The following is a 12,410-nucleotide window of genomic DNA, read 5'->3' as shown; positions in this document are numbered from 1 at the left end:
ATATTGATGTTTGCTTGGTTTTTTATGCATTTGGTTTACATTTATGTCCCATCGCCACCCCCACACCCACTCCACCAAAAACAAAACGATTCAAAAGAATAAAGAAGAAGAAAGTTCAGGATCAAACAGTTCCACAAAATTAGTAGTTTATCATTGCCATATTACCTGTGTGAAAAAAAAACCTAACAACTTTTCACTTTAACGGTATCTCTGATACGGCGTCGAGTTCGTTAATTTCAACATTTCGTGCTGTTCACGACTTTTTATTGCACATTCATGACCAGTATAATTTGAATGATGCGCGCAGGTGCGATGGCGCGTCTAAGCGTCAACGACCGGAAGTCAGCTAATGGTGGTGGCATGCCGGCAACAAGAGATGATTACGGCAGACGGATCTAATCCCATCAAAGACAGAACGAGAGGAAAAGATCACAGACCAGATCAAAGGTACTGAAAGCCATTAACGCCTGTCACTGATTTCGTTTGTCACTTGTTTTCCTTTATCTCTCGTCTGGTGTGTGATTTTACACATACCATTTAATAAGCTCCTTTGTTCTCGCAATCAACGGACACCATCTAGTTTTTGGGCAAGATCCAACTCGGTGGTAAAATGCTTATCTCAGGTATACAGAGAGAAGTAAGGAAGGAAATGTTTTAACGACGCTCTCAACACATTTTATTTACGGTTATATGGCATCGGACATATGGTTAAGGACCACACAGATATTAAGGGAGGAAACCCGCTGTCGCCACGTCATGGGTTACTTTTTCGATTAGCAGCAAGGGATCTGTTATATTCATCATCCCATAGACAGGATAGCACATACACGGTCTTTGATATACTCGTCGTGTTGCACTGGCTGGAGCGAGAAATAGCCCAATGGGATTGATCTCAAACCAACCGCGCATCAAGCAAGCGCTTTACCACTGAGCTACGATATATATATATATATATATATATATATATATATATATATATATATATATATATATATATAGAGAGAGAGAGAGAGAGAGAGAGAGAGAGAGAGAGAGAGAGAGAGAGAGTACACACAGATGGAAAGATTGGTCGATAGGAGATAGATACATAGATATATACATAGACAGATACATACATAAATAAATAGATGACTTTTATTTATATAGAGCTGGACATAACACCCGCACATTTTCGTCCTAGAGTGAGGGGCACAGCCCCCTACCCTGGTTCCTACATGTGTGACATTTTCGTCCTAGAGTGAGGGCCTCAGCCCCCTACCCTGGTTCCTACGTGTGTGACATTTTCGTCCTAGAGTGAGGGCCACAGCCCCCTACCCTGGTTCCTACGTGTGTGACATTTTCGTCCTAGAGTGAGGGCCACAGCCCCTTACCCTGGTTCCTACGTGTGTGACATTATCGTCCTAGAGTGAGGGCCACAGCCCCCTACCCTGGTTCCTACGTGTGTGACAGTTTCGTCCTAGAGTGAGGGCCACAGCCCCTAACCCTGGTTCATACGTGTGTGACATTTTCGTCCTAGAGTGAGGGCCACAGCCCCTTACCCTGGTTCCTACGTGTGTGACATTTTCGTCCTAGAGTGAGGGCCACAGCCCCTTACCCTGGTTCCTACGTGTGTGACATTTTCGTCCTAGAGTGAGGGCCACAGCCCCTTACCCTGGTTCCTACGTGTGTGACAGTTTCGTCCTAGAGTGAGGGCCACAGCCCCTTACCCTGGTTCCTACGTGTGTGGAGAAAGACAGACAAGTCAAAACACATGGTATTGTAAAATGCTTATTACGAAACGTAGATTTTTACATTTATTATACATATTATGATATATTTTATTTGTACTATTAAAGGATTCTTGGGGAACCAACATTTATACTGAGTAGAAGTACTTTACAGTTTTAATATATTCCAGTGAACTATAGTACTGTCGGAAATAGAATAAAAATTATTTTCGTCTGTTATTTCTTTCATGTTAAACTGACATGTAAATGTTTTGTAAATACCTATTTAATGATACTCTACCTAATTTAGCATTTACTGTTTGGGCTCTCATTGATGTACAAGGTAGTATTTACTCTTGAAATTAAAATAAAGATGTTGGTAAACAGGTGATTTGTGACCTTTATTGGAACAGACTATAACACATTTTGATCGATATGTGTCAATTTCATTTACCCTTAAAGGGACATTCCCGAGTTTGTTGCATTGTAAGATGTTTTCGACTAATAAAATATTTCTACGATTAAATTTACACATTAAATATATTTTCTTGTTTAGAATATCAGTGTGTATATATTCAATGTGTTTTTGGACGTCCTAATATTTGTAAGAAGCCCAAATTGGATTTTGTCTTTTTAGGAAATAAAATGAAAATTAACCTAGTACAAATATTAGCACGATCAGAAATACAGCCACTAATATTCTAAACAAGAAAATATATTTAATATGTAAGTTTAATCGTAGAAATATTTTATTAGTCGATATAATCTTAAAACATTGCAGCAAACTCAGGCATGTCCCTTTAAACAAGCTTTTAATTTAAAACTGCAAGTTAACTGATTATTTTGAATTGCAGCATAAATTATTAATTATGACAAGCATATTTATTGAATATAAATTCAATATAAGTACATTAGAAATTTACACAATCTTGCAACCATTTAAAGGTGCTATATCATAGTTATATGCGAGCATCTGTTTGTGATAAAGATTCTCCAATAAAAATGTATTTTCTACCAGTAGATAAAATTATTTCTTATAATCATTTATGAGTATTTTGTTAAAGGTGTCTTCTTTAAATGTTAAATCAAAATTGTATATATATATATATATTTTTTTTTTTTGTGCAATAGCTGTCATTGTGCAACATTGAGATGGCACCTTTAATACCGGTATAATGGATCACTCAGAATGGTTCTTGACAGTTGTGCTCAAAAGTTACTTATAAATGACTACACATATTTTGTTTTGGAGAGGGATAGGGGTAAAACATCACCAGAAACAGTCCCTCACATATTATCAGCAATGAAATTGACACGTTGACAAAATTTGTTATAGTCTGTTCCAATAAAGTGCACAAATCACCTGTTTACTGACATTTTTCTTTTAATTTCAAGAGTAAACACCACCTTGAACATCAATGAGAGCCCAAACAAGTAAATGCTAAATTAGGTAGACTATCATTAAATAGGTATTTCCAAAATATTTACTTGTCAGTTTAATATGTAAGAAATAATCGACGAAAATCATTTTTATTCTATTTCCGACAGCACTATAGGCAAATAGTATGTGCTAAATTGATTCATCTGTAATTATTTATCACAGATAAAATGAAAAATAACGAAATATGGCAGTTGCTTAAATAAATATGTTAAAGCACCTTTAAGGTAAGAATGCTACAAACGTAAACAAAATTACGAAACAATAAATAAGAAAAACGTTTAACGTTGTTTTGTTATGTTTTTTTCTAACATTGTTATTGCAACACTTAGAATTGGGTAGAGCGTGGAAGAGGAAACCCGATGTCGGCACATATGCTACTCCCATCGAACAGCAGCAAAGGGTCTTTGTAAACCGTTTTATTTACAGACAGAACAGCACATACCACAGTTTTTAATATACCAATTGTGAGAGACTAGGATTGATTTTAGGACAGGTCGCACCTCAGGCGAGTACTCTAACACCGGGCCATACCACGCCTCGACCACAAAGTAATAATCCCTTATAAACCCGTCATCCCAGAGGGGCGATCAGATTCTGCTCGGGGACCAAATACAACAAGCCATTAATTAATGAGGAAATTGGTCGTGGAGGAAAGTAATAATCGAACGAGAGGAAAGGAAAGGAATGTTTGTTAAGAAAACGTCAGGGCATTGTTTAATCTGTAGTCTTACACATTGCGTCTAAAATATTTCTGATAGAGATTGCCCCGAGCTTGCTGCCATTGCTGCATGTTTCTGATTAATAGAGCCTTTTCAGCGATTACCATTACATATTAATACATATTTTTTCTTTTTTTTTAACATCAAGATCAGTATAATTGATGTTTCTTGTCGTACATCCAATCTTCCCTGGGTTGTCATGCCACGATCTGAACAGATCAGGCCCTTTTAAGGGCCTCTATGGGCAACTTAGGGAGACACCTCAACACTTAATAGGTATCCGTAACGAGCTATTCTCGGCATACTAAATTAAAATACTATATGTAGCGCCCCCTTTTATTTTTTGACGGACTGTTCAAAATTGCGCCTAACTTCCTTCACAGAAATGCGCACCATTTCCTTTTGGCTTTAATCCTACGGGACATTCCAAATTCAAAAGCACCAAACCACCCTCCACCTGCTACCAAGCCCAGTCGGACTGCTGGTGCTCCCTGGCACCTGCCAGTGAAGGCGACCCTCCCCCCCCCCCTTCCAACCCACCCGATCCCATCCTATCCTAGATGGATTTTGCCTTAAAATATTTCGTATGAACTGATATTCTAAGTATTTACTGTGTATTTACTATGTATTTACTGTGTATTAATGTGTATTTACTGTGTATTAATGTGTATTTAATGTGTAATTTCATGTGTAATTTCATGTGTAATTTTAGTGGTGGAAAAATGCTGTGTCGGTCGAAATATCGTTACAGTAAAAGAAAGAAGAAAGAAGTGTTTTATTTAACGACGCACTCAACACATTTTATTTACGGTTATATGGCGTCAGACATATGGTTAAGGACCACACATATTTTGAGAGGAAACCCGCTGTCGCCACTACATGGGCTACTCTTCCGATTGGCAGCAAGGGATCTTTTATTTGCGCTTCCCACAGGCAGGATAGCACAAACCATGGCCTTTGTTGAAACAGTTATGGATCATTGGTCGGTGCAAGTGGTTTACACCTACCCATTGAGCCTTGCGGAGCACTCACCCAGGGTTTGGAGTCGGTATCTGGATTAAAAATCCCATGCCTCGACTAGGATCCCAACCCAGTACCTACCAGCCTGTAAACCGATGGCCAGCCACGACGCCACCGAGGCCGGTCGTTACAGTAACAGCAAACGGGACATTTGCTGGAATTGTACGAAAAAAAGATGGTCTTTTCAGACATATGTGGCTGCTTAATAGATATCAAATGTACTGTTTTAAATTAGAAACCGATGGCCCACGGCCATTACCGAACAAACTGGACACTGAAGCCAACATTTATCCTCTATCCATGAATCGTTGTTTTATTGCGAGTGGCCATTTAAGCAGGGTTTACTGAATTACGAAAAGGTCTGGCAATTCGTTGAAGGTTATTTTCGGTCGGTAAATTATCTTTAATGTTCGCTCCAAACATGTACTCTTACAGTTCAAGATGGAGGCGCGTGCATGAAGTCACCGAGTGGCGTCAATCTGGCGATTCCAAGCATTGATCTTTAAAAAAAAAAGAGTTTATTTTGTTTAACGACACAGAGCACAATGATTTATTAATCATCGGCTAATGGATGTCAAGCATTTGGTAATTTTGGCGTATAGTCTTAGATAGGAAACCCGCTAAACTTTTCTATTAGTAGCAAGGGATCTTTTATATGCACCATCCCACGAGACAGTATAACACATACCACGGCCTTTGATACACCAGTCGTGGTGCACTGGCTATAACAACAAATAGCCCAATGGACCCACCAACGAAGTTCGATCCTAGACCGATCGCGCATTAATCGAGCGCTTTACCACTGGACTATGTTCCCCCTCCACCCCACCCCTCAGCCATTGATCCGTGCGTCTGGGATACGTCACACTCACAGCACTGAACGTTGAAAAGAGAGAAAACGAGAGAAATCGTGCTCTGATGCCACCTCGTCACATTTTAAACGGCGGCTGCTTGTTGACAAACATGGCTATTTTGACACTTGGCATTAGTACACGACAGTTATGGTTATTACATGCGCGTTCAGAACTATACCACGTGGCAGATACGGCGGTTATTCACCTTTTGTCCATAGAACGCCTTAACAGCGGATGCCTTTCTAACATCCGAGTTAATCATACAATTTGGCAGCGATGGTAATTTTTCTACGGCGTTCTCCGATCTGGACAGTGTCAAATTGTTAGACTCCACAGCATTGTGAATCGTGCGCAAGATACTGTGTTCCAAATGAAACAGTCGTAAATCGAGAATCGTCCTATAAACGCATTAATTGAATACACCCAGGGCTGTTTGCCGGCAGAATTATGTTTTGATAAAGTAAGAACACGTGATCACTCCCTTCACCCTGTACTTGTTGACCAATACTTGACCAATTTTCAATGAATAATTGCATGTTTACCAACCTCAAAATCTGATATATGGCGGCGTTTAATTTGGTTAATTTGCGACCTTTTTTCACTTGTAAATCAATACAACAGTGAGAAAAAAGACCCATTTTAATATTCTTTATTAGCTTTGGGGCACTGCTATGGACAAAAAGGTCACTTACAATAACCTACGAGCAACACGCTAGCAATCACACTTTTCCTGAAGATAAAACCATAAACGATATTGAACAGATATAATTTACCAAATACAAAATGGTATGACTAGTATACTGCTACAGCCACTACTACTACTATTACCACTACCTCTACCACTAATACTATTACTACTACTACCACAACTACTACTATCACCATTACTACTACTACTACTAGCAGTAGTAGCAGAAGCAGAAGCAGTAGTAGTAGTAGTAATTGTAATATATACTATAGCAGCAGCAGCAATGGTAGTGGTAGTATACTGACACACAATGAAAACGCAAAACAGATATTTTTCAATATTTTGTTGTGATTAATGAAAAATATATTTATTGGACTTAAAATAACAATTTATGAGAGGAAGCCATTGATTGGTACTTTTGTCTGGGTTTTAATCCTGGTTTTGTTCTCGTTACACATATAATAGCAGAAACACACAGAATGGTGTGAAATGCGTTCACTACATGCTCAATCATGCTGCATGCAATGCACTTGAAATGCCAGTATGTGGACACATAAAAGTCACGTAACGGTGTCATATTCCTCGTCACATTAAGAATGCCATGACTCAGAGAAGAACAAAGGGAGCGAGCGTTGGGCATGGTTCAAGGGGGGACTTCGCAAAGCCAAGTTGCTAGGACCTTTCAGAGTCCATCTATCAACTACTGGACGACTTGTTGAATGTCATCAACAGACCGGGAGTGTCCATGATCGACCTCGACCTGGTCAACGTCCCGTTACGACCCCACGCCAAAATCGTCAGATTCGACGACACCACCTACGTGACCGGTTCAGAACTGTGACGATGACAGCAAGCAACACGATAGGACGTCATGGAAGGCCTATCCATCCGATGACGGTCATCCGTCGACTGGACTCCGGATGCAGACGCCCGTACAACGGTAACATCATGACACCGCGATATCGTGCTGCGAGACTACAGTTTGCTCTCCAGAATGGTAATCATCCACCAGCCTTTTACCGGAGCATTGTTTTCTCAGATGAGTCCCGTTTCTCTGTCTCCTTTGCCGATGGAAGAGCACGTGTGTACAGGAGACTCCATGAACGGTACGCTGACGGATGTGTGAGGGGACGTGATCGGTTTGGCGGTGGTTGTCTGATGGTATGGGGGGCAATAAACTGTGATTTCAGGAGTGATCTCATCATTGTCCACGATGCCTTTACAGCCCAGCGTTATGTTGACGTTATTCTAAGACCAGTTCTCAAGCCACTTTTGCGCCGTCACCGAAGACCAGGAGGTCCCCTTCTGTTTCAACAAGACAATGCCCGTCCACATACTGCAAGAATTACCCAGGCATTCCTGCAACAAGCCGGTATCACCGTTATGAACTGGCCAGCCGTTTCAACGGATTTGAACCCAATTGAGCACATGTGGGATGAGTTAGGACGTCGTGTACGTCACCGCCAGTCACCACCGCGTAACGTCACCGAGCTTGCACAGGCGTTGCAGGAGGAGTGGAGGAACATTCCTGTGGCTTATTTGAGATGTTTGTGCCAATCCTTTCCCCGTCGTCTTCACGCATGCTCACGGGCTAATGGTGGACACACCAGATACTGACCTTGATATGGGGGGATTGAACTTTTCGATTACGAATGCAACTCGATTACTGATGATAACTGGCCATGTTTCCATGTTAATGTATCTCATGAATACCAGCCATTAATGTCATATTACATTATCCATCAATTCATTAATAGTTTGTCGTTATTTGCAATGAAAAGTTGTTTTTGCGTTTTCATTGTGTGTCAGTATAGTAGAAGATGCAGTAGTAGTAATATTATTAGTCACCATGGTAATGGTAGTAGTAGTAATATTAGTAACAAGAGTAGTAGTAATAGTATTAGCACATGCAGTAGTAGTAGTAGTAGTAGTAGTAGTAGTAGTAGTAGTAGTAGTAGTAGTAGTAGTAGTAGTAGTAGTAGTAGTAGTAATAATAATAACCATGGTAATAGTACTTAGTAGAAGTAATATTAGTAATAAAAGTAGTAATAGTAGTAGTGGTGGTAGTGGTACTGGTGGTGGTGGTGGTCGTCGTCGTCGTCGTAGTAGTAGTAGTAGTAATAGTAGCAGTAGTAGTAATGTTAGTAACCATGGTAGCCAGTACCACGTTTGTCCACTGTTTGATGTATGTAAGCGGGGTCGACCGTGTAGCGTACGGGCTGTTAAAGATCATTCTTTTCAAAGAATGACTCGATAGTCGAGAGCTTATCGTAAGAAGCCTGCAAGGTGCGGACGATTCGGTGCCACAGCTTCGAGTCCCAGCAACGGCATGACACAATGTGTGAGTGCACCACGACTGGCACATCAAAGGCCGTGGTATGTGCTATCCTGTCTATGGGATGGTGCATATAAAAGATCCCTTGCTGCTAATCGAAAAGAGTAGCCCATGAAGTGGCGACAGCAGGTTTCCTCTCTCAATATCTGTGTGGTCCCTAACCATATGTCTGACGCCATATAACCGTAAATAAAATGTGTTGAGTGCGTCGTTAAATAAAACATTTCCTTCCTTCCTTCAATGTGTCACGCCATATAGGATTTAATTATCTCTGTATTTGTGCGTTAATATCTATGTATGGAATAGTGAAACCCGACATACATACAATATATAGATATTCATACATCAGTACATACTAGCCAGTTCACTGTTTCATACACGTAAGCGGGGTCGACCGCGTAGCTTGTAGGCCCCGTGCTTATGGATGGGTTAACGGCATTCTTTTTAGGAATGACTCGGTAGTCCAAAGCGTATCGTGGCAAGTCTGCAAGTTGGGGGCAATTCGGCGCTACAAGTTTTAGTCCCAGCAACGGCATGAGACCATTTGTGAGGCCAGAACCGGCCTCGGTGGTGCCGTTGTTAGGTCATATGACATGAGGCTGGTAGGTACAGCGTTCGCAGCCCGGTATCGGCTCCCACACAGAGCATGTTTTAACGACTCAATGGGTAGGTGTAAGACCCACTACACCCTCTCACTCTCCTTTATAACCATTAACCACTAACAACTAAACCTCTCGTCTTGACAGACGGCGCAGATAGCTGAGGTGTGTGCCCAGGATAGCGTGCTTGAACCTTAATTGGACATTTAAAGCAAGAAAATAAGTTAAAATGAATGAATATGAGGCCAGAAAGGATTTGTAGACATAATGACATACATAAATACACATACATACATGCATACATGCATACATACTACACACACACACACCCACACACACATACACACATACACACACATGCACACACACACAGGCACACACACATACACACATACATACATACATATATACATACATACACATATACATCAATACATACATACATTCGGTGCCACATGTTCGAGTCCCAGCAACGGCATATGGTTGAGTTAAAGAAACTTCCTTTTTATGGAAGCTTCGATAGCTCAGAGCGTATCGTGGTTAGTCTTGCAATTTGCGGGCGAATCGGTGCCACAGGTTCGAGTCCCAGCAACGGCATGGGACAATTTTTGAGGCCAGAAAGGATTTAATTATCCCCTGCGCCAGTGCGTTAATATCTATGTATGTAATAGTCAACCTCGACATACATACAATATATAGATATTCATACATCAATACATACTAGCCAGTGCCAGGTCTGCCGACTGTTTCATGCACGTAAGCGGGATCGACCGCGTAGATTGTAGGCCCCATGCATATGGTTGAGTTAAAGAAACTTCCTTTTTATGGAAGCTTCGATAGCTCAGAGCGTATCGTGGTTAGTCTTGCAATTTGCGGGCGAATCGGTGCCACAGGTTCGAGTCCCAGCAACGGCATGGGACAATTTTTAAGGCCAGAAAGGATTTAATTATCCCCTGCGCCAGTGCGTTAATATCTATGTATGTAATAGTCAACCTCGACATACATACAATATATAGATATTCATACATCAATACATACATACATACATACCGGCTGATAAACAAAACATAGTACTAGTCAAATAAATTTAAAACAAGACTGACCGAAAAACAGTTATATTTTGTATATCACAACGGTCAATTTAAAATCAATTTCGAATCCCTGGGGCAAAATTAGAAAATAATAAATGTTTAGTTTTTAAAAAATTCCTGAGCCAGTGCATTCATTCGTTCTTAAATACATACATACATACATACATACATACACACATACATACATACATACATACAGACACACAGATAGACAGCCATAAAAAAGCCTACACACATACACAGGCAAACATGCACGTACGCGCGCGCGCGCGCACACACACACACACACATATTACAAATTAAAAATAAACATTAAAAATACTGAAAAATAAAAACACGTTTTTAGGACATTAATATTTATTAACTTAAATACAAGACCACATGTAATGAAGAAATAGTACATACAGTATGCAATGTACAAGTAGAAATCACATACACATTCGAATGTTAACATAATATTGTAAAGACCAATAAATCTACTTTTAGAAAAAAAAAGTTTATATTGTCTTTTGCTGATACAACATTCTGTATTCTTAGCGGTAACTAGCTCATGTAGGGTGGGGGACGGGAGTGTGTTGGGGGGGGGGGGGGGGGGGAATTCCACCGGAGATAGAAACGAAAAGTGTGTTTTGAGATTAATTTTCCCCGCCTTTGTTTTGCTCTTTAAGAAGACTACACCACTACCAAGTTTGTAATCTAGGTACATGTATGCTATGTTAGCTCAACATACGGATAAAAGACTTCCTCGCAACGTACCTTTTTGCTGTGTGTATGTATGTATGTATGTATGTATGTATGTATGTAACCTGAAATATTAATGTTAATATCAACTATTAGACCGAACATACGTTTTGACCACAGACATCCTAGTAAAGAACGCTCAGGTCTGTTTATCAACACACCGAAACACATTTCATAGTTTGCACATGCATCACGCAGTTTCCCCGTACACGTGCATGGGGTGTCATTCTTGATTTTGACAATCTCCAGGAAGGTCGATTAATCACTGTGGAACATTATTTCTGTCAATCGTTTTCATTCTGTTGATCATACAGTTGTTATTGTTTTGTTTTTAGTCATTTTTATTGTTTGAATTTGCGATTTACTGATAAAAAAACCGTCAACTTTCAAATTTTACTTCTGACCTCAATCGTCCTTCAAGATCTTTGGTGGTCATAAAACCTACTGTAATACTGCACTACCGGTTGTAATGTTTTCCCAATTAATTTACTATTATCATATAACCATTCCCTACAGCTAATATACGTTACAAGTTTGGCAATTGTAAATTCTTATTAGAGTTCCCCTACTTTTTTTTAAAGAGTATATATACATGTATACATTTTTTTTTTTAATACACCAAACACGCTGTTGTTAGATGTGTATGTTGAAAAGCCTTTAAATTTTCATATCATATTTTTTGAACATTTCTAACATCAGCGTGCGTGCCCTGTTTAACGTCTGCTACAATTCACCAGAACACCGAATGAGGCATTCCACAAACAACTTTCAACTTACACATAAAAGATATAATTCATGTGCCAATCTTGAATAATAATAAAACATACTTAACAATTCGCATACTACATTGTAATATAATTTATATATAATATTCAATTCGTAAAAGCCTGTTTGTAATATTAACTTAAACGAATTGACTTTAATATGGTTTTACTGCATAATTACTCAAGGATATTTATTTCAATATAACGTATTTTGTTCATAATTTCTGTAACTTTCGTAACATTTAAAAAATAAATTCATGCATGTGTGCATTATTATTTTTCTTACTGCTATTATTATTGTGTTTTAAGAATGTGGTAAATTTGTTTACGCGTTTCGTAAGCCTAGATGACAATACATAGTTGTGCAATTTGTTATGAATATATGAGCTAAGATAGTCGGCACGAAATATGATAAATTTATAAACAGAAAAACAGAAAAGAAAGAAAAAAAA

The sequence above is a fragment of the Gigantopelta aegis genome, chromosome 9 (genome assembly GCF_016097555.1).
Source record: "Gigantopelta aegis isolate Gae_Host chromosome 9, Gae_host_genome, whole genome shotgun sequence".
Taxonomy (NCBI): domain Eukaryota; kingdom Metazoa; phylum Mollusca; class Gastropoda; order Neomphalida; family Peltospiridae; genus Gigantopelta; species Gigantopelta aegis.
The sequence above is the reverse complement of the archived record's forward strand: the minus strand, read 5'-3'. Positions refer to the sequence as shown.